Here is a 22,790-nt window from a genome sequence, read left to right on the forward strand (position 1 = left end):
CACTTAGAACAAATACTCCCAACCACATCCATCTTCATCGAGTCCTTCCTGTTCCTCTCTCCAACCTAATCTTTGTATCTCCCTCCCAATGCTCCAGCCACAGTGGGGTTCCCCCAAGCACCAAACATCTGTGGCCCTCGGCACCTTCACGCATGCTCTCGCTGCCCAGAGAGCTCTGCAGCCCGACTTCATATTTATCCCTGAAGAGACCCCCTCTTACTTTCTATCACAGGACCCGACGTGTTTCCATCCATGCCTTCATCACAATTTGCAACTGTGCAGTTTTCTTCTTCCTTTAGGTGTCTTAGATGAGACTAGGAGTTTCTAGAAGGCAGGAGCAGGTCTGTTTTATCCTCTATTCAATACCAGCACCATCACGGTGTCTTGCTCACAACAAGGAAACCATACATATTCATGGAATGAAAAGAATGACGAATGAATGAAATTAAAACCAGTTTTGACTGGGAATTGCTTTCCCCATGCTTCACACTAGGGGGTGCTAAATCAAATAATTTTTAATTTATTTATTATTTTTTACGGTGTTTGGGAGGTTTGGATATTCTTTTCCCATGATGCCGTTTAAGTTAGTTGCTCAACAAGCTTTCCTTTTCACTTCATCGCAGTTATCAAGTTCAAAGAGTTGTGTTCATTAAATGAGATATGCCTGTAAAGTGCTTATGAGCACAACACTGCCAGGCAATCAGAAGTATTCAGTAAGTGTGCTAATTGTCACTTTAAGTAAATTATTTTAAAATTTGACTTTTATCAAATTTCCCACCAAAACAGTTCCAGGAAGTAGTTTAAAGCAGAGAACCATCACTAAGTTTCCCTCAAGCGAATCAATTTCCATGTCTCAGGGTTTTCATTATTTGCACTGAAACCTGTATCTTCCAGCTTTTAACAAAAGGGGATCATGTTTAAAATACAAAATGGCTAAAATCTGAAGAATAACACGTTCAGTAAAAATACTCGGTTGACTTCATTCTAAGTCCATCCTCAGTGTTCTAATTCCTAAATAAAAATGTCGTATGACGAGAGACTTATCTGACAATTCAGGTTTGGCTCTCATTTAAAATTTATGAGGGTTTAGGGGCGCCTGGGTGGCGCAGTCGGTTAAGCGTCCGACTTCAGCCAGGTCACGATCTCGCGGTCCGTGAGTTCGAGCCCCGCGTCAGGCTCTGGGCTGATGGCTCGGAGCCTGGAGCCTGTTTCCGATTCTGTGTCTCCCTCTCTCTCTGACCCTTCCCCGTTCATGCTCTGTCTCTCTCTGTCCCAAAATAAATAAAAAAACGTTGAAAAAAAAAAAATTTAAAATTTATGAGGGTTTCAAAAGCCCCATAGCCAAACAAGAGAGGATTTTACAACCTCTATCACTAGATTGGATTAGCTGCAGGTGAAAGGTCTTCATGGTGTCAAAGCTCATATGTTGCTTGGCTCTTCTCAGCATATTTTTTTAAGTTAGTTTGTTTGTTTGTTTATTTATTTATTTATTTATTTATTTCGAGAGAGTGTAAGCATGCATGAACAGGAGAGGGGCAGAGAGAGAGAGGGAGAGAGAATCCCAAGCAGGCTCTGTGCTGTCAGCACAGAGCCTTACCCGGGGCTCAGTCCTGTGAACCATGAGATCATGCCCACAGCCGAAATCAAGAGTCTGACGCTCAACCGACTGAGCCACTCGGGCACCCCCTTCCCAGCATATTTTAAGTCACATGCTATTCACAGCCTTCGTTTTATCCAGGCTGCCAAAATTCTACTGTCTAAGGGCATTAAAACCTCTTAGGTAGAAAGAGCATGTGAAAAAATAGTGTCTTTCAGATATCTCTGTCACATATAGAGTAATGGATATTTTTTTTTTTTTCACACTGCAGCGAAGATGTAGTTGCAACGTAAAGTTGTAATGTCCCTGTTTTCTGCTGTCCTTTTAGGCTTTCACAGCGTCCTGATTTATTCGTGTTTCCGTGACATGTAATTTTGTGCCTGTTAGATCCTCACAATGAAACGGAGTGGTTGTTCTTATGTCTCAGGAAATGCAGGCCGGCTCCGTCCCAGGCCTTCTCCCAAGGAGTCACCATAATCTGGAGAAAATTATTCCAAAGGAAAATCTGAGGATAGAAAAGGAGCCCGATAATAAAAATATTTTCTGCAGACAGTTCTGTTGTAGAGCCAAGGAAAAAACCTCAGGGACTGGTTTGGGATTTCATGCTTCCTTCATGTCAGACTAGTTAGCTCTGTTGGTTATGAGTACGGTGCTAGTAGGAGCGAGACGTGATCCAAGGTGAATCCCCGCCTGGGCCTGTCAGCTCTGTGAAAGCAAACAACCATCTTACGAGCATAAGCTCCTGCTCACAGGAGGGCCTGGCCGGAGGACTCGGGAGGAATAATTTCAAGTTTGTCCGTAGAAGGAGGAACACAGTTCAAAGAATTTAGCCCTATTATGCTACAGAGTTCTTTCTTTCTTTTTTTTTTTTTTTTTTTTTTGATCTAGTGTAGTGTATATCTAACCTTGGCCTTTAGAATAGCATCATGGGGAAGGTAAAAGTTAGGTTAGGTGGGAGAGGGAAAGAATCACTGAGCTCATCAATGTCATGGTTGTCATCCCTCCCCCCCCCCCCATCTTGGATGTCTTCTGCTTCATCATCATCATCATCATCAATATAAACATCATCACTGCCATCATGTTCTTATTATAAGCCAGGCCCTGGGCTAAGCGCTTTATCTACATTATTTAATCTTTGCAACCATTTCTGGAGGTAATCTTGGTTAAACCCATTCTAGAGTTAACAAAGCCACCAACCTAAGAGACTCCCCAGCTCATGCATGAATACCCAGTCAGTGCATTTCAGAGCCCAGATTCAAATCCAGGCCTCTGTGATTCCCATGTTCATGATCTTAGCATCTACACACATAGGCTAACCTCAGAGCAATGAGGCTGTCCGCTTTTGATCTATGCTAACCTTATGTTCAAAGGCTGGGTTCTCTTTTTCTAACAAAAATGTTATTGTGGGAAAGTTTAAAACTCTTTTGAGGAAAAGCTTTACAGTGACCCAATTTCTTGTGACCTAGATTTTCCCAGTTAGCTGACAGTCGATACCCTTTGAAAAATTACATTATAAAACATACTTGTGTCCAACTCCCCTAAAGAGTACGGCCTGCTCAGTATATGACCACGTACAAATAAAATGAAAGCTGCCTCGTAGACATCAGATGCCCAGGAATGCTGCGGAGATAAATTCTACTGTTCTACCACAAAGACACTGTAAAGAGGGATGCCTGGGTGGTTTAGTCGGTTAAGCGTTCGACTTCGGCTCAGGTCATGATCGCATGGTTTGTGGGTTTGAGCCCCGCGTCGGGCTCTGTGCTGACAGCTCAGAGCCTGGAGCCTGCTTCGGATTCTGTGTCTCCCGCTCTCTCTGCCCCTCCCCTGCTTGTGCGCTCTCTCTCTCTCTCTCTCTCTCAAAATAAAAAAGAAGTGTTTAAAAAATAGTAACAGGAGCTAACATTAGTGAGCATTTCTCCATTTTTATGTGGAATCCTAAGGACAAGAATGGGATTTTATCTTTGCAGCCACTACAGTCCTTTGTACATAGTAACATTACCAGATGACACTGGCTTATTACTATAGGAATAGATTATAGGAATATAGTTTCTGGTTTGTAAGCTCCACAATATCTTCCCTGATTATCGCCATAGCACACAGCATAGTGCCAGGAACAGAGTAGGGACTCCTTATTTAGTTGCTTAACACTGAATTGATATTAAAGTTTACTTTGTAACCATTCACCCTATCCTACACTGTATTGGACACCCAGCATGTACTCAGATATATACTAGAAATTTCACAGCGGCTATCGGTGGCAAGAGTGCAGGTTTGGGTATTTGCTGCTTAGCCCCCTGGTAATGGATTTGCACCAATCCATCCACCCAGTTGCACTCTGTAACTTGAAATGGCGCTGCCCATGGAATGGGGCCAATCATAGCAACAACATCTTGGAGCCTGAATAAAAGGAACTGACCCCTCGACGGATCCAAACCATGGCGTTCACCTCCTTAGTTATTGCTATAGTAACAGACAAAAGCAGTCTCACGATCACAGAAGGATAAGTTTAGGAGCACGTGAATACCATCTGGTCAGAAACACCGTATTAAAATGCTGGATGCACCCTGAGCTTGCTTCCTAGCACCCCATTAAATTAAGTTGTGTTTCCTAAAGTGAGGTCTGAGCTGCCAGGTGGCATGTAGGGCCACTTTGTGAGGGAAGGTGCTTTTTATTGCTAAGAAGCTAGACTAGAAAATTCATGGGCTGAGCTAAAAAAAAAAAAACGAAAACCCACCACCTTTTTATATGACTGCTGATGGAAGAAATTTCAGTTCAGTATAGAATGACTCTGAATAGCAAAGTAGATAATAAAAGGAGACGGAAAAGCAAGGCTTTTAGATTTAGGAAAGTCATTTCACAGCCTGGTATAGCAAAAAGACTCAGAACTTTCTGTTAGAAGGCCTGACATGAGTATCAGCTTTGCTATTCATTGTGTTGACCTTGAACAAGTGATAACTTTTCCGAGGGCTCACTTTCCCCATCTGTAAATTAGGGATGCATCTCTTAGCCTAGCACAGTGGGGTCACAAGGGCCATTTGACCAAGTCTCATGTTCGTAAAGAGTTTCAAATGTAGATGTTTAACATAATCACTAAACAAGGTTCCTGAGATACACTGACAAGATGGCAAGAAGTTAATTATATTGCTTTAAATGATGTTCCATTACCAGACCACACTACTTATGATGAATTATTTATTAATTTTTTTTGGTAAATTCTATAATTATCTTGCTTCAGTACAAGTACATAGCAATGCATTTTCCTTCTATTTTAAAAATGTTCATCTGTTTAATGTAAATATTTAAGAATGTGGCACAAGTTTTTGTGGACTGGGGAAGTCTTTCAGTGATTTAGAAGCAGTACATTAGGAAGGCTGAATTTTGGCCCTTTGAAGCCCCAAGTCCAAAAATGTGTGCCGGTTAGACATTTAAAAATGGCTAAGATGGTAAATGTTGTGTGTGTTTATGACAATATTTTTTTAAAAATGGGACTATTACTTATCATTTTACTCAGTTAATTGCCCAAGGTAAGCCAGTTAATTAGAATACCTTAAAACCATGCTGCCTATTTGGAATATCAGATGAAAAAAAAATGAAACATTTTTTTTCCTTCTTCTCTCCCTCCTTCCTCTCTACAAATATTTATTGAGCTCCCACTTATTTGCTGACACTCTTTGAAAAGTTGGAAAATAGGAAGATAACAAAGTTCCAGCACTCGTGGATCTTACATTCTAGCAAGGGCGGGAACAATAAATAGGAAAACAAATAATGTCAGATAGAGATAAATGCTATGAAAAAAAAATAGGAAAGATCATAGAGTGAAGGGATAGGCAGCTACTGCTTAGGGACCCAAGAAAGCCTTCTTGCAGAAGAGCCATTTCACTGGAGGCTTGAAAGAGACGAGAGGGTGAACCCACAAAAATCTGAAGGAAGAGCTGTTTCTTGGCAAAGTGCACGTGCAAAGGCCCTGAGGCAGTAATGTGTTTGGCATGTCCAGGAGACATGTAGGCTGTCCTTGTGGCAGAGGATGAGTGAGGAAGGAAAAGAATGGCAAGAGCTATGGTTGGAGATAGAGCCAGGGGCCAGAATTAGGGTCTTGTAGGCCACTTTAAAGTAATTGAAGTCTAAAGATACTGCTTCTTCCACTCTGGAAGCTGCTTAAGATGGAAAAGAGCCTTTCTGTCCACCCGCACCCCCACCCCCCCCCCCGCCAGGGAATTTCTCTTGACTGTGCAGAGTCATATTACAAACCTGATTCATTCCTTTTTTTGTCTCTTCCTGATAAAACCTGAAGTTCATGAATGATATTTGATGATCTCTCTCCCTAAATTGTGATGGTATGTATACTTTGAAGGAAATGCAAAAAGGTGTGTAGAGAATGAAGGCCGTTCTCTTGTAATTCAAAGAATGTACGTTACAATAGTCATTTCAGAATTGCTTTTAAGTGAAATCCAGCATGGTTTGATAAAGGTTGTAATGTGCATAATTAGGCAAGCTCAAATTCTCTATCTGTGCACATGTACTATCTGTGCTATCTGTGCACATGTACAAGCTATGCATATTAGATGCGTGAAATTATAATACTTTCCATCAAGTGTTTCTTACTTTTGCAAAGCAGATCCCCAGCTAGCAGCCTTCTGTTTTCAGGTATGTTGGTGTGGGTCTTGGTGCTAGTTACTCATTCTTTGTTTTTGAAATCAATACTTCTTAGATTGCTACCTAACACTAATTTCTACTTATGAGCATCAGCAGTTGGGTTTTTTTTTTTTTTTCCTTGTAGCGTTTTAGACATGCTTCATTTTCTAGCCATGCACGTCAAATTCCGGCCTTAAATAGGGCACAGCTAGAATGCATTTGCTCTGACTGGGAATTGTTCTGTGGTCCTGAAGTTACTTAGAGATACTTCCCCACCTGTGAATGGGGATAATTCTACTTGGCTCACCTCCTCGGATTGTTGTTTGGTGAACTGAAAGGCAGAGTTTTAGACGTAAAAGGGTCTGTGCGCCTGCCAGGCATGGCTACATTCAGTAGAGGAAGTCTCCTGTTTTAAAAAGCTCTTTGTTGCTGCCAGAAGCACTGAGACCATGGTCTTTAAACACTGTAGTAGAAGAGACTTCTTTCTCTTTGCCACAGCACTGCCACACCAATCTTTTGAAAATCTTGATCCTGACACTTCTATTTTAAAGTTTCTTCATTGACTCTCCAGCGCATAGAGGACAAGAGCCAAGCTCTCCTTAGTATGGCTGAAATGGTTCTTGGTTATCTCTTGCCTGTTCCCACCAGGCACACCCCAGCCGTACCTAATGAATACATGCAGTGGCCTTTGCAGAGCTCAGTTCTTTGTTGGGACAGCTCTTGTCCCCCTGGTGGGTACTTTGAAAAGGACTGGACCGACACGTAAAATGTCTTTCCCAGCTCCATATTCTGCCTCCAATTTAAATCATCCCCCTAGCACCACTGCCAACTCCAAACTATCTATGCTAGTGCAGAGAGTAATTGATGTTGAACAAATGCCTGTTTTGGCAAATGAGTTTGGGATGTACAGATCTTCCTAGACTTCCAAGGGGGTTAGGTCCTGATAAAACCATCCTAAGTTAAAAATATCCTAAGTTAAAAATGTGCCCCTCCTCTCTCCAAATACGTACATATATATTATTACTCAGCCATCAGAAAGAAATGAAACCTTGCCATTTGTACTCATGTGGATGGAGCTAGAATGTGTTACGCTAAGAAAAATAAGTCAAAAAGAAAGGTGAATACCATATGATTTCACTCACATGTGGCATTTAAGAAACAACACAGATAAGCACATGGGAAGGGGAGGGAAAAAAAGAGAGGGAAATGAACCACAAGAGACTCTTAACAATAGAGAACAAACTGAGGGTTGGTGGAGGGCGGTGGGTGGGAGATGGGCTAGCTGGGTGATGAGTTAATTAAGGAGGGCACTTGTGATGAGCACTGGGTGTTGGATGTAAGTGATGAGTCACTGAATTCTACTCCTGAAACCAATATTGCACTGTCTGTTAAATAAATTGGAATTTTAAAAAATGCATCCCCAATACACCAAACCTATCCAACATCATAGTGTAGCCCAGCCTGCCTTAAACGTGTTCAGAACGCTTACATTAGCCTATAACTTGGGCAAAGTAATCTAACACAAAGCCTAGTCTGTTGAATAACTCATGTAACTCAGCCAATACTGTACTGAAAGTGACAAACAGCACGGTTGTATGGGTACAGAATGGCTGTATGTGTTTCAGCTGTTGATTCTTGTGATCAGAGGGCTACATGGTAGCTGAGGCTTGTTGCCCAGGTTGAATGATCATTCATAGTTAACTTCTGAACGTTAGGTTTCCAAATCCTTTTCTTTCTTGCTGGTCCTTCCATAGCGTATGTCTCCAGTAATGTTTGTGTTCATTCTGCCTCTACAGGATAGTTTAAAAGGACCGATGACACGGCATGGGGAAAGCCCTTGGCAAAGTGAAAATCCCTATGTACGTGGGAGGGTTTCCAGTTGCTGCATCATCACTGTGGGTACTTTTACCCTTCTGCTGGTTAAACTGTTTCCTAATTGTGATGGACCAAGGAAGTGACTTATTATTAATCTACTGACTTCTCAGCACTTCCCAGCTTCTTTACAATTTTCCTGGGACAGGAAGGAAATCCTTGCAAGAAGTCTGCTTTCCGCAAATCCTGTCTCCTTGCTCTATTATGCCCTGCCAGTCGGGGCATACCTAAAGTGTGGGTTTCAACAGAGATAAAACTTGAGACTCCTATTTCTCACCAGGTTGCGTTCAAACCCCCCACACGTCACATACCAGAGGGTGATCATGAGAGTGGTACTTAACCTCATTGAGCTTTGAGCATCTCATCTGTAAATAGGGGATAGTAAGAGTGCCCTCCCTCCTTGTAGCCAAAAAAGTAACACAGGGAAAGCAGATGAGAATCAAATAAAAAGCAGGTGTTCAAATGTAGATAATGCACATAGCATGAATAAGCAGTGAATGTTATTCACCATCGTATTATCATTATTTATCACTATCATTAACGCAAGGTTTTAGGCAATCTGAAGGGTAGCTAGCTGTAAGTTCACCTTAGTATCCTACTGAAAATGATTTAAGGGGCGCCTGGGTGGCTCAGTCGGTTGAGCGGCCGACTTTGGCTCAGGTCATGATCTCGCGGTCAGGGAGTTCAAGCCCCGCGTCGGGCTCTGTGCTGACAGCTCAGAGCCTGGAGCCTGTTTCAGATTCTGTGTCTCCCTCTCTCTGACCCTCCCCCGTTCATGCTCTGTCTCTCTCTGTCTCAAAAATAAATAAACATTAAAAAAAAAAATTAAAAAAAAAGAAAAGAAAATGATTTAAGATACAAGTAAATGAAAGCATGGTTGGTCTGGATAAGTTTGTTTCCAGATCAATTTATTATTTTTAACAGAAGCCTTCATATACATGGATAATGTAAATGAACTTTATAACAAATTTCTGTTGTGAAGCTTCAGCCAGCTGACTGGGACCCATCAGAGTGTTATGACACTGAGTTCATACAGGTAAACTGATCTGATACTTTGTACTGTCGTGCAGTGACCCTAATGGCTACCAAGACCAAGAACCTGCTACATGGTTTACAATCCACATTCCGAGGCATGAAACAACACTGGCTTCCAATAGCAATAGTTTACAAATAATTATGATACTAATGGGAGCAACTGTCCTCTACCGGTAACTACTACATTCCGGATTTTTTGCTGCATTTCTATGAACTGTCTCATTTAATCCTGTGGAAGTCTACTGAGGGGAGTCCTTATACTGTAGTACAGTTAGGAAGAGCGAGGCAGGGAACAATGAAGTGAACTGTCCATGGTCGTACTTCAAGGAGATGGCAAAGCTAATATTTGGACCCATGTAGTCTAATTCCAGAGCCAATGCTCACCCAACAGCCTGTGTTTGATTTCCCACTCTTTTTTCTCTTTTTCTTACAAGTTGAAGAACCTCAAAAGATGCTTTAATGACAGGAGCTCATATTCCCTAAGCACGTATTTTTGTTGCTGTTGCACCTTTTGTCCTTTTACATTTCTTTTTTTTTTTTTTTTAATTTTTTTTAACGTTTATTTATTTTTGGGACAGAGAGAGACAGAGCATGAACGGGGGAGGGGCAGAGAGAGAGGGAGACACAGAACCGGAAACAGGCTCCAGGCTCCGAGCCATCAGCCCAGAGCCCGACGCGGGGCTCAAACTCACGGACCGCGAGATCGTGACCTGAGCTGAAGTCGGACGCTTAACCGACTGAGCCACCCAGGCGCCCCTGTCCTTTTACATTTCTAAAAGTCCTGGGAGGGAGGGAGGAAGCTCACAGATAAGGAAACAGAGGCTCTGAGAGGCTGCATGATCTAACGTCATATAGCCACAAAGAGATCTCTGGGGCCATACCCAAGCACATCCTATTTTCCAACGCAGTTATCCTCAAGCGTCTAATTATTACAAGACCTCGAATGAGGTGATGTGGGTTGTGCAAAGATACATCGCAAAGACTTTACACTTTTCTGTGACTAGAAAGTACATGGCCACAACCTATCCTAAACATGATGACCCAACAACCACTAGAATGAAAATATTTTCTTCTGAAAGACAAAAGGATAGCATTTTCAGTCAAAGTCAAGGCTTAGAAGCCATGGTGCCTTTTTTAAACTCCTCCAAGTGGCTGCACAGATCCCTTGATGGTTTTCTGGTAGGAAATGTTCCCGACACTGACATCCTATCGCATGACAAGAAGACAACTGTAAAAGGGGCTTTCCCAAACGGGACTCCAAGATGCTGCTGAGATGTTTTCAGGTTCTAAAATAGTCACTTCCATCCAAAGTCCTACAAGGTAATTATAGCCTTGCCATTATTCCCAGCCTGGCGGTGATCCAGAACTCTGCTGTCACTACCGCTGCTGCCTAACTCGGGGGTGTGATGGAACCCTTCCATTATTGATCTCAGGACCGGCTGAGCATTCTGTTCTTGCTCTGCCTTCCAGTTGTCTCCTAAACATTCCTGAATGTCTTGGCTTTGGCAGGTCTTGAGGGAGGAGAATTAAGGAATCAGCAGTTGAAAGAGAGAACAGAGCAAAGGAACGTGTTTCCTAGTCTGCGAGGTGGGAAGGGTGCGCTTAATTTTTTCTCCAGGTTTGGGCATGTATTTATAGGCCGTTAGAAGGAGTGGAGGGTGTTAGGTAGACCGGCTTCTCTCTTAAGGCAGAAAAGAAAAACATCCTTCCCCACCCCGTTTCTTTTTAAGGCCACAGTTGAAGTCATGCTCACCTTCCACTGTGAGGCACGTTGATGTTTTTCTAATTGTCTGGAGTCAGGTCTGCCACACTTCCTTGACTACACTTCTCCTTCCTGTCGGGGACAGGTTCCTGGGGTCAGGCACGCAGCAGGCTCCAGCCCAGGGCGTCAACTCAGAATTCAGGAGCCACAGTGTCGTCCAAATATGGAGGCGCAGGGCCCAGACTTCGGAACTGGGACGTGACGGAAAGCCAGAATCAGCCCCCACACACTGTGACGAATTCGGGCAGGTTTTGCCTCTCTAACTGGGTATTTCAGAGCCCTTCAATAGTAGCCTAGATTATTAGAGGGTGTTGGCCAATCACCAGAGCTCTGTGCATGGCCAGATTGGTGTTGGCCAATCACCAGAGCCCATGCGGAAAGGAGGTGGGGCTAGCTCAGGCGCCGCGCCCTACTACGAGCAGCGCCGGGTGCTTGAGCAACACGTTCTTAAAATACTCCTCACGGACGTCGCCCGTGATACAAATGCGCCTGTAATCCTCATTTTACAGACAAGGAAACGAAGATTCAGAGAGAGAAAGAAACAGCTGAGGTTACCCGGTGCCTTGTGGTTTGCATTCTGACTTGAAGCAGAACCTGTGACAACGAGTTGAGTGAAAATAGCTCGTTTGGGATGTTCAGGAGATACGCGGAGAGTCATGGGAAAAATAGACACAAAAAGGCTGGCTGCTAATAAGGAGCGTGATGCTAAGCCAGTGGGAGATTAGAGGGTTAGTCCGCAGGGAAACTCTGAAAAAAACACTGCAGAACATATACATCAGAGTTCTCGCTTCCAGAGGGTGAGGGAACTGCAGCGTATTCCCACACCAGCTTCTGTGGATCATCGGTGGAGGGTGGGTGGGGTGCACATGGAGTGTTAATTTCACAGCTGGGATCGAGCCCTGGCCAGGACTTTGCAGAAAGGCCCTCAGCAGGGAGTTTCAGATACTGGTAGTTGGATGTCACCCAGCCTGCGATGGAGGTGGTGAGACACCCGCCCCCCCCCCCCCACCCCGCCCCCAAATAGGAGCTAGAAACTGCTACATACATGAAGTGGCACATCCCTAAGTGCCACTCTCCATGATTTCTTGCTGCAGAACAGACCAGCCCAAAACTTCGTGGCTTAACACAACCACCATTATATTTGTTCACAAGTCTATGGATCTGCAATTTGGGCTGAGTTCAGCTGGACTGTTCTGTTGGTCTCACCTGCGGTTATTCATGTGGTTGCCCTCCTTTGGTCACTTAAGTGGGAGCCGCTTGTTCTAAGGAGACATCAGTTGGGACAGTTCCTCTCTGCTGTATGTACTCTCATCCTGTAGCGGCCAAAGGTACAGCAAACTGTTTCGACAGAAAGTCAGATGGTAAGAATCTTTGGTTTTGCGGGGTATCCAGTCACGGATGTATCTACTCAACTTACTGGTGTAGTATAAACCGGTCATGGGCAATACGGAAACAAGTGGACACAGCTGTGTTCCAATAAAACTTAATTTACAAAAACGGTGGTGGGGTGGATTTGGCCCATGGGCCATACCTGGCCAATCCTTGTCTTCAACCAAACTTCATCACATGGGATTGCACCTTTCCAAACAGTTAAGGCAGAAGCTACAAGGCCTCTTGAGACCGAGGCTCAGAAGTCACAGGGTCTTTTCTGCTGCATCCTACTGCTCAAATCAAGTCACCAGCTGATACTCTACACGAGTGGGCGAGCTGTAGACGTGACCTCCTGAAGGAAAGCTCTGAAGCATCATAGCACAAAGGAAAATGCATTCAAGGATGGGAGGAATGTTGGTGTTCATCTCTGCCGACAATTTGCCCTCCAACCCAAACCTGTTTCGTTTCGGAGTCCTCTACACTGAGGTCCCACACTGTCTCCTCTATTTCCATATGTAACTGGTTCAGGGATGAGGTCAGGAGGGTAGGTATTGGCAGCCTTAGGTCATCTTCAGCCCAAAACTGGAACAAGGTCTTTGTGGCCCTAGGTAATGAGATTTCCATGTGTTAGAGCTCACCTTAGAAATGGAGGTTTAGAGACCTAGAGAATCCTCTAGTCCACTCAGTTACTCAGTCCACTTAGTCCTTTCAGTTGGAAAGAATTCTTTCTCCAAACTACCCAACAAATGACCACTGAGCTTCTGCTTGATGAACCCTTGAGATAGGAAGGTCATTACTCCAGTCTTTCTTTCTTCAGTTATTTGTGTGTTTCATCCATCCTTCCATTCGTTGAATCATTCAGCCACGTGTTCAGTGAACACCTCCTGTGTACCAGTTCCCGAGTTAAATGACATACAAATAGACCCAGGAGCTTCTTTCATTGAGCTTATGATCAGTTAATGTTCAGCGAGGTACCTGTTTTCAATTTCTTCTTGGTCATATACTTTCTTTTATCTTTATCGTCTTTGTTCTGAGATCTAGGGTAGTGTCTTTTTTATTTTTTTAAAGTTTATTTATTTTGAGTGGGGGTTGGGGGGAAGCAGACAGTGAGGGAGAGAGACAATCCCAAGCAAGCTCCACTCTGTCAGCATGGAGCCCAGCACAGGGCTTGAACTCACGAACCGTGACATCATGACCTGAGCTGATATCAAGAGTTGGATGCTCAAGGGGAACCTGGGTGGCTCAGTCAGTTAAGCATCCAACTTTAGCTCAGGTCATGATCTCAACGGCTTGTGAGATTGAGCCCTGAGTCTGGCTCAGCATGTATTGGTAGCTCAGAGCCTGGAGCCTGCTTTGGATCCTGTGTCTCCCTCTTTCTCTGCCCCTCCCCCATTCTGTCTCTCTCTCTCAAAAATAAATAAACATTAAAAAAAATTTTTTTAAGTGTTGGTTGCTCGACCGAGCAACCCAGGTGCCCCTAGAGTAGTTGTTCTTAACTCTCTTGAGAATATTTAGAAATACTTCTCCCTCTGTACTGAAATGAATTCCGTTTCTTTCCTGAAATGAACTTCACAGATGCATAGCTATCTACACAAATGCAAAAGAATCTACCCAATGCATTAACTGTAACGAATAGAACTTAAAGGGAGAGCAACATGATAAAATCACGCGTCTTTCAACAGGTAAATATACCAGAAATCAACTAGACTAGGTACTGAATGTTACTCTAGACACAGAATCAGGTTTATACCTAGGATTGGCAAACATTTCTGTAAAAGGTCAGAAAGCAAATGTTTTAGGCTTTGTGAGCCATTCTCATCTCTCCCGTTGTGCTACAAAAGCAGCCACAGACAGTATGTAAACAAAAGAGCATGACTGTGTTCCAACAAAACTTTATTTACAGAAACAGGCGGTGGCCTGGATTTGACTAGCTGATGGTAGTGTGCTGGCTCTTGGCATATTACAACATCTGTGAATGGAGACTGATAAGGATATGTTGTGTGTATAATGGTGTTCAAACATCATGAGCATGACTGTCAATGATTTTCCAAAATGGTCGTGAGTATACTTTTGGCAAAGTTCTGAGGAAAACAAAGTACAATCCTCCCATAATCTACTAAGCAGTTACTCTCCCAGAAAATTCAGTATATAATACTACCTGGCAAAAAAAAAACAAACCAAAACCAAAAACAAAAACAAAAAGTAAACCCCACACATTTTTCTGCATTTTTATGTAGCTTTATATTGTCATATATAGGTACGTCTCTACGTGAATGTCCTGTGGGACATTTTAAAGGCATTTGGGATGCACAATATTTTGTATTGTGAGGACTGAGCTGGGCACTGAAAAAGGTATTCATTTTTCAAGTGTCACTGCCCATGAAACGGCTCTTGTGCTCCTTGGGCTTAGCAACCACCAAAATTACCCGCCCCACCCCCAATCTCTCAAATGCCCCGCATTATGCAGTGCCATTCACTGCTGAGGACCACATTTCTAGACATACTCTCTGTATTAGTCTGCTCAGACTGTCAGAACAGAATACCACAGACCAGGTGACTTAAACAACAGCAATTTATTTTCCCACCGTTCTGGAGGCTGGAAGCCAAGATCAAGGTGTTGGCAGATCTGGTTTCTCCTGGGGCCTTGCAGATGGCCATCTTTTTTCTGTTTCACCACATGGCTTCTTTTTTTTTTCCTCTGTGTTGTTCTGCTCCTGGTGTCTCCTCGTCTTCTGATACAGACACCAGCCTTCTTGAATCAGGGTCCTACTCTTATGACCCCATTTGACCTTAATTACCCCCTTAGAGGCCCCGTCTCCAAATACACTATATTGGGGGTTAGGGTTTCAACCTACGAATTTTGAGGAGACACAATTCACTCCAAAACACAACTTCATGTCCACCGCCTAAATCTTCTAATTCTACACTCTTTTTCAGGGCTCGTGGGAAGCTCACTCCTCAACATAGCCTTCCTGGTCCATGGCAATGATAATTATGACGCATACTGCCTTCATATCACCTTATATTTGGCAACGTACTTTTATGTAAATGCCCAACAATTTTTGTTAACAGTCTCTTTCCTTTTTTTTTGAATCCAACTTTTTAAAAAGTGGGAAGCATTTTAAATTTATCGAAAAAATACAAAGGATTGTGTAGCAAATATCCACGGATCCCCCACTCAACTTGAACAAATGTTCAGATTTTTTGCCATATTTGATTCAGATTAGTTTTATGGAATAAAACACTATGGGGTCAGGTGAAGTGCTTTCTACACAGCCCTTCCAATATCATCCCTTTCCCCCCGCCGTCTCTGAAGTTGGTGTGTTTCCTTCATATCCATGTTTTTTTTTTGTACTTCTAGATGTGCATAGATCCATAAAATAGAGTTGTCCTCTACTTTCAAAATACACTGAAGTGGTATTGTACTGAACACCCGCCATCCAGAAATTTCTCTTTTTCACACTACACTTTGGTTTCAAGAAGTGTCTGTGTTGATAGGTGCAGATCGAGTTCGCTCCTTTTTCATTGCTGTGTGGTGTCTCACAGGTTATTTATCCATTTCCCTTCTGATGGGCACTAAGCTTTGTAATTTTCCACATTACATACTTCTGTGTATGCCATCTTATGCGCAAGTGTAAGTTTCTCGAGAAATCTATCAAAAGTAACCGAACTAACAGTGAATTAATGGCACGGGAGGCCACCGTTCCTAACAGAACAGTAGGCATGCTAGGACAACCGTGGCCATCGAATGATGCCAAGGGATCCAGGATTGTTCCATTTCTCTGCCCTGCCATCCTTAGAAGGTGCACTTGAATCCTCAGATTTGCTCTTTCGCAGCCACAAAATAGAGCAACCTAGGCACTGTGTCAAGTTCCAGTCAGAGGGAAAGGAAAGGAGCGAAAGTCTAATAAAGCAGTCCAGCCAGTGTGTCCGTCCTGGTAAGCACGATTTCCTAGAGGCCCCCTCAGTAATTTTCACTTATACTCTTTTAGCAGAACAGGATCTTGTGGTTCATTCCTCAGCCAATTAGAGGAGGGTTTCTGGATGGTGTGGGGCTGTGGAAAAGGGTTGACTCATGTGACCAGTTGTATCTGGCATAATGCCCAGGGCATCATGGCTGGCGCCTAGAATATGTGCATCTTCAACACTCCTAGATGTTGCCAAACTGACCTCCAAGGCGGTTTAACCAATTCACAGTCTTGCTAACAAAGTACGCAAGCCCCTGCTTCCTCATGTCCCAAATCAAAGAATGATTACGAAGCTACTGTGTGCATAATGCTGGATCAGGTCATTTACAAAAAAACAAACTAACAAAACCTCAAAATCAGTGCATTGAGAGCTTTAAGCAATGCGTCTAGAGCTTAGCGGAGACTGTCAAATAGGTCTGCTGGACTCCCCACCCTGCCACCTACTGGTGGGTGATTCCATATAAGTTTTTCTGAGCCTCAATTTCCTCATCTATATAATGGGGATACAAGTATCATTTATCTCATAAAGTTGTTTTCATGATTGAAAGACAAAATGCCAACAAATGACTACCACAACACCAACTACAGAAGCAGGCTGTAATCAGTGTTTCATACTGATGTTAATATCATTATCTAAACATATGTCATACATAGATCGACCAAGTTTCTGAACCCCAAATTAGGAAATAGACATGGCACTTACGAGTTGTACTCATGGAAAAATGGACTCAAATATTTGAAATGGGACCACTCTGGAAAATGTGGAATGATTTCTAATGTCTTAATGTATTCACTTATACTCAACCGTGGATTTCACATCATCTGACTCTGGAACTTTGTATAAAGTGGAACATATTTCAAAATATGAACCTCAAAAAGATGGCAGACTGAGATCAAATCACCATTCACTAAACCCACATCTTACTCCTCACCCCGTGGATATGTTTGTTGAGTTTTCCTTTTTTTGTCTTTAAGCTCTCAGAGAACAAAAGTAGGAATATGAACCTCAAACTTTCATTATGAGATTTAACAATAAGAGCTAGGATATGAGTGATATGGGGAGGTGGGATAGCAGTGGAAATTATTAGATTTTTTTTTTACAGGGATAAGGTTAGGAAGCTGAGGTTATTAAATCTAGAAAAGAGAAAGCTGAGGGGAAATGTCATAATCATCATTAAGCCCCTGAGCATTACCTTTGCAGGGAACCAAATGAAGGGAATGAGTTTAAATGATGGGAGGGTCCCTTTAGGAAAGAATGTTCCAGCAGTAAGTACTATTAAACCTTCTCTGGGTTTCCAAATTATTGAGTGGCCTAAGAAAACAGACGGGCTGATATTTTCCTTCAAATGTTTATATCCCTACTAGGTCACGAAAAGTCTGATCTTTAAGCATTTTATTACACAATGCTGAGGCTTAAAAGAACTAGCATGTTTTGGAGTTCTCAAAGGTACCATTCAGCATGGTTACTAGGTGTGTAATTACATATCAGGCATGAGGCTAGCTGCTGAGGATCTAGAAGACAGCCTGCTGGAGCCTGCCCTCATGGAGCTTATAGGCCACTGCTGCACAAGTCCCAGAGGGACCAGTTAATCCTGTTAGAGTGGGCTGGGCAAAGGGATCCAGGAAGGCCTTCTGGAGGAGGGGAGGTCTGAGCTGGAATCTGATGGAGAAGTAGGAATCAGGGTGCAATTAGGGTCCTGCAGGAGGTTGGTGATTAAAGCTGAGGAGGGGTAGGGAGAGGACAGCAGGCTCCCTTACGGGGACAATGAGTCTGAGGGATGGGCTGAACTGGAGAAATGCAGGGACTGAGCCACCGTTTGTTGTCTGTTGTATGTAGCACTCTTGCTTTCCTAGTGCTCCTCTATTGTTTTTCCTTGTTGTCTCAACATCCGTGACATTATCATTGTATCTTAAAAATCATTGAGAGGCTCCACTTGAGAATGAGCCCTGGTGGAAAAAAAACACCTCGCCTCCCTTTTCTCCTTAGCTACACATTGGCTGAAAAAAGTCAAACGGTGGTGTAGGGGAAGGGAGAAAGAGTGGACAAGCAGGGACTTGGAGGGCAAATTAACTCATCTCTTCTGTTCCAGGAGTTCATGTAGTTCAGCCACTGGATTTGGGGCTGTGTAACCACTTCCCGTGTAGCGTCAAGGTTAAGAGACTGTGCTCTGGAGCTAAAGTGCCTGCTTCCAATGGAGAATGACTGGCTTGTGACCTTGGGCAAATGAGTGGACATCTCTGGACCTCAACATCCCCATCTGTAAAATGGGAACACAACAGTCATTCCCTACAGAAGTTAGAGGAAGCATTAAATGAGATAGGTATGTGAGGTGCTTAGAACTAAACGGCTAGCAGTGATCGTCATGGAGCCTAAGGTAGGGACCAGTAACCGTGATGGTTCTCGCTGATTGAGTATTCGTTCTTTAACACCTACTGTGTGGCTTGCTTTGCCTTCATGATCTCTCTTAATATTCACAATCAACCCTTTTTGTGGACAAAGGAGCTAAGGATCAGAGAGGGTAATGAAACTGTCCGAGAAGAGTGGTAGTTTGGTGATTCTACCAAACACAGTCTGGTATGAATTTGCTGAGGAAGACTGGGATTCTGGCTCCTAGCCTTTCACTCAGAGTGCCTTTTTTTTTTACAGCTCTGTTGGTGGACTCTTTTTAGAACCATGTGGTCACTCTAGAGGTATGACTGGCTCTTTAAAAACCTCCTGGCCGTTATATTAATAAACATGGTTTAAATAAGTGCCAGAGAATTGGCCACCATAGCTCAAGAACAGCCAAAGGAAAGTTACCAACGTAATTTGTGTTCTATCAACAAATGTGTCTGGGGCACACGAGGAGCTTAACTTCCCCACCAGGGACATAGATGGTGACGGCATTCAGGACGAAAGTTTATTCTCAGTCTTCCATTGCTCAGCTGGGGTCCAGGAGCCCTATTTCAGAGACACATAACTGACAGAGTCAAGTCACGTGAGGTCACGTGGTCCAAGAACAAAGCGCAGAGACTTGCCACACTCCAGGCTGTGACGCCTGCTCTCCTCACCTCTGGCTAGGTGAGCAAGGCTAACAATTTCAGTTCCCGGTTCCACGTCCCTGTGAGCTGAGGATGTGAATATTCACATCGCAAACTCCTTGCAGGATTTTGTGAACGCCCACGGAGATAAAGAGCACAACACAAATAGTACACCACACTACACACGGTCTTGAGGCCTAGATATCAGCATGTAATTAATGTTTTGTTTTTGGAAAGAGTGCATTGCTTCCCGAAAGGTTTTTGGAGAATGTGCCCTGATGCAAAAGAAAGGTGTAAGAAAGGAGAAGAAATTCTAAGGGGGCAGAGATGTTGTTCAGGGGGCTGATGCGGGAAGCAGTAGGCTGGGCTTGGGATGCAGCTTCTGGGAGCACTCCCTGGATCCTGTGGTATCTTGGTCCCTTTCCAAGCTTTAAAGCAACGTGAAAATCTGGGAGGGGAATCATAATACTGGGAAGTGAGAGAAGATGGCTTCTTGGATGCAGAATAGGGCGGTCCTGTCCCTCCTTTCAGTCATAGATTAACAATGATTTAATTCTAGAAATATTGTCAGCAAGTAAAATAAATAGACTAATCACTGTGGGCAAACTGTATGTTAATACATCTAGGCATTGTTTCCAGGCTGACCCTTAAATATACGTTTAATCAATCTAGATGGATGAGTCATCCTGTTCTTAATTAATCTTTTTGGACATTTATAGAGAAAAGGCAGTCTTTACAAAGACCTTATAAATGTGTTTAAGTTTAGCATGGATTTTATTTATGTGCATAGCACGAGCGGCCGTTACTTCTAAATGATGGCTTATTTTGAATGTTCTCAGACCTTCAAAATGTTTTATTTCCACCCTTGGGGAGAGAATCAGGGGTAGGTTGAAAGGAAACACATGATGGCCATTTTCCATGGCATGAGCTGCCTGACCGTTCTGGAGCGTACACATTTGTTTGGATTTTCCAGCATTGTAAGCAGAGGATAGGAGAGAGAGTGAGACGGGCGCACTCATTCTTTTGGAGGCCTTTGTTGGGAAATGGTGTCACACGCAGAGATTTGTCTCCATTGGGGTGACCCTAGGCTTCGTCTCCTCTGCCACCCAAGTCATCACTATCACAAAGGCATTTCCCTGGAGTCTAAAGCCTGACTCTTACAACCAACACTGAGGAACGTCCAACTGCACTTGTTGGCATGACTTTTGATGTTGTCTGCCACTGCTGTGATCCACCATCTGGTGGGACATTGGAAGTGTGGTTCTGGTGCTGTGTGCTGTAGGGACGTGACTTAAACTGGAGCCAGTTCTCCTAGGACACTAGGCTATGGGTGTGCGAGAATGGTGTCACTCAGTCTCCCAGCATCTCTTATCCGCCAGAATTCTGTGCGCCAGGGTCAATTATTTTTGCTACTTTTGTGGTCCAGCTTTCAGCTGTTGGTGTTCGTATGTGTTGAATGCGGTGAGGATATTATTTTGGTGTGCATTGTGAGAATACGGTGGTGCCTGCTGTAGACTAAGTTCTGGCAGCTTATATTCTGCAGGTTTGGAATAAGTCGGAATCCCAGATACAGATAAGTGTCATTTAAACAATGAAGAAAATGTGCTGGGATAAGAATGGCATATTGGAGAGGCAGAAAGAAGACCAGGGTGGCTGATGGAGAGAGGACAAGGCAAGAAGAATGTTGAGACTTGGCCAGCAATGGGAGCAGGGGCTAGAGTATGGTAGGTCTCAAAGACACGCAAGGACTTGGGATTTTACTATAACTGCAGGGGGAAGCCACTGGAGGGTTTTAGGCAGGAGGCTGACACAATCTGATTTAGGTTTTAGAGATCTCTTTGGCAGTTGTGTAGAGTCTTTGTGCTTAAAGCGTGGTCTGTAGGTAGACTGGTCGCATGAGCACCACCGGGAAACGGGCTAGCAAGCAGAACCTTGGGCCTCCTCACCCAGGTCTTCTGATGCACCATATGCACTGTTTTTTTAAGGTTATTTGTTTATTTATCTATCTATTTTTGAGAGAGAGAGCGCGCAAGCAGGGGAGGAGAAGAGAGAAGGGGAGAGAGAATCCCAAGCAGGCTCCTCACTGTCAGTGCAGAGCCTGACGTGGGGCTCAAACTCACAAACCACAGGAGCGTGACCTGAGCCAACATCAAGAGTCAGATGCTTAATCAGCTGGGCCACCTAGGTGCCCTGCAGCATGTGCACTTTTAATAAGATCCCTAGTGTGAAGAGTGCTTTTGTCGGAGCGCTTGGGTGGCTCAGTTGGTTGAGTGGCCGATTTCGGCTCAGGTCATGATCTTGCCTGACATGGGTTTGAGTCCCACATGGGTTCTGTGCTGACAGCTCAGAGCCTGGAGCCTGCTGCGAATTCTATGTCTCCCTCTCTCTCTGCCCGTCTGCTGCTTGCATTCTGTCTCTCTCTCTCAAAAATAAATAAATGTTAAAAAAAATTAAAAAAAAAAAAAAGGAGAAAAGTGCTCTTGCAGAGAATGAATGGGGCAAGGAAGAGTCATTATACAAGCCCTCTAATCTCGCTTTCTTCTCAGGTATAGGAGATGAGCTGTTCTAGACAGATGTCGAAAGGCCGACTCAAGCTTGCGTTCCCAGGCCAATGATGATTGAATCATTTAACATAAAGTTTTATTTGTTCACTGATTTCTCTAGTTTTTATGTAACTCTCTGTCTTGCCTTTTACCCAGCAGTTGCACTAGCTTTTGGATGTTTCACTCAACCTCTAACTCCTTACTCCCCAAGAAATGACCACCATTTCCAATACGATTCCTCGTGGTAGTTACATAAAATTCCCATCTCCTAATAGGCTAACTGGATCCTGTGACAACGTTTGTATATTTATTGTCTAGCCATCGTTACTATCATGTTACTCTCAGGGTCTTAGGGAATGCTGTTGGCACGTACGTCAGGTCGGATTTGATTTGCCATAAATGAATAAACTTATAATGGTGTATAAATAGAAGTTTATTCTCTCTCATGTCAAGACCTGGAGGAAGAAAGTGTGAGGTTATCATGAGGTTCTGTTCCATGAAGATCATGAGAGCCATGCTTGTTCTGTCTTTATGACCTACTGTGTATGGCCTCTATTTTCAAGGTCACCTCATGCTCCAGTGTAGATGCAAACACATTAAATTCCGACCACCAGGAAAGAAGGAATAAAGAAGATGGAGCTAAGGAAGCATAGCCACAGATTTTTCAGGAAGATTCTAAGGGCTGCCACATGATACTCCCACTTACAGAGTACTAGCCAGAATTTAGACACACAGCCCCAATTCTGATAAACTGGGTAGCCAGATACCTGGCTAAAAATCAGAAGTCTCTTTCTACAGAGAAAGGGGGGAGGATTAGGGGAAGAACTAGCAGTTCCTAACACAGCATGTTTTAGTGATTTGACATATCTAAATACACAATGGTACCTCCCCACGAATTTAATCTAGGCTGAGTATTCTGCACCATCATCTCATTATGGTGTCTTGTAATTCTTTCCACTTTCCTTTCCAGAGGAAAGGAGGTGTCTGAT

The 22,790-nt window shown here is 43.5% G+C and overlaps 1 protein-coding gene across 21 annotated transcripts in view; it reads left to right on the forward strand.

The window, feature by feature from the left end:
* Positions 1–22,790, forward strand: part of LOC132678728 (uncharacterized) — a 308,777-nt gene that overhangs the window by 35,438 nt on the left and 250,549 nt on the right. Inside the window, exon 3 of one of the 21 annotated variants that reach the window (XR_009609769.3) lies at positions 8,026–9,265. The exons of the other annotated variants lie outside the window; for them this stretch is intronic. The gene's annotated coding sequence lies outside the window, so the exon portion shown is untranslated. Of the gene's footprint in view, positions 1–8,025; positions 9,266–22,790 lie in introns of those variants that run through there. 21 annotated transcript variants of the gene reach the window in all.

Source organism: Panthera onca, chromosome A2, assembly GCF_046562875.1.
Source record: "Panthera onca isolate mPanOnc1 chromosome A2, mPanOnc1 haplotype 2, whole genome shotgun sequence".
In the NCBI taxonomy this organism is placed as follows: domain Eukaryota; kingdom Metazoa; phylum Chordata; class Mammalia; order Carnivora; family Felidae; genus Panthera; species Panthera onca.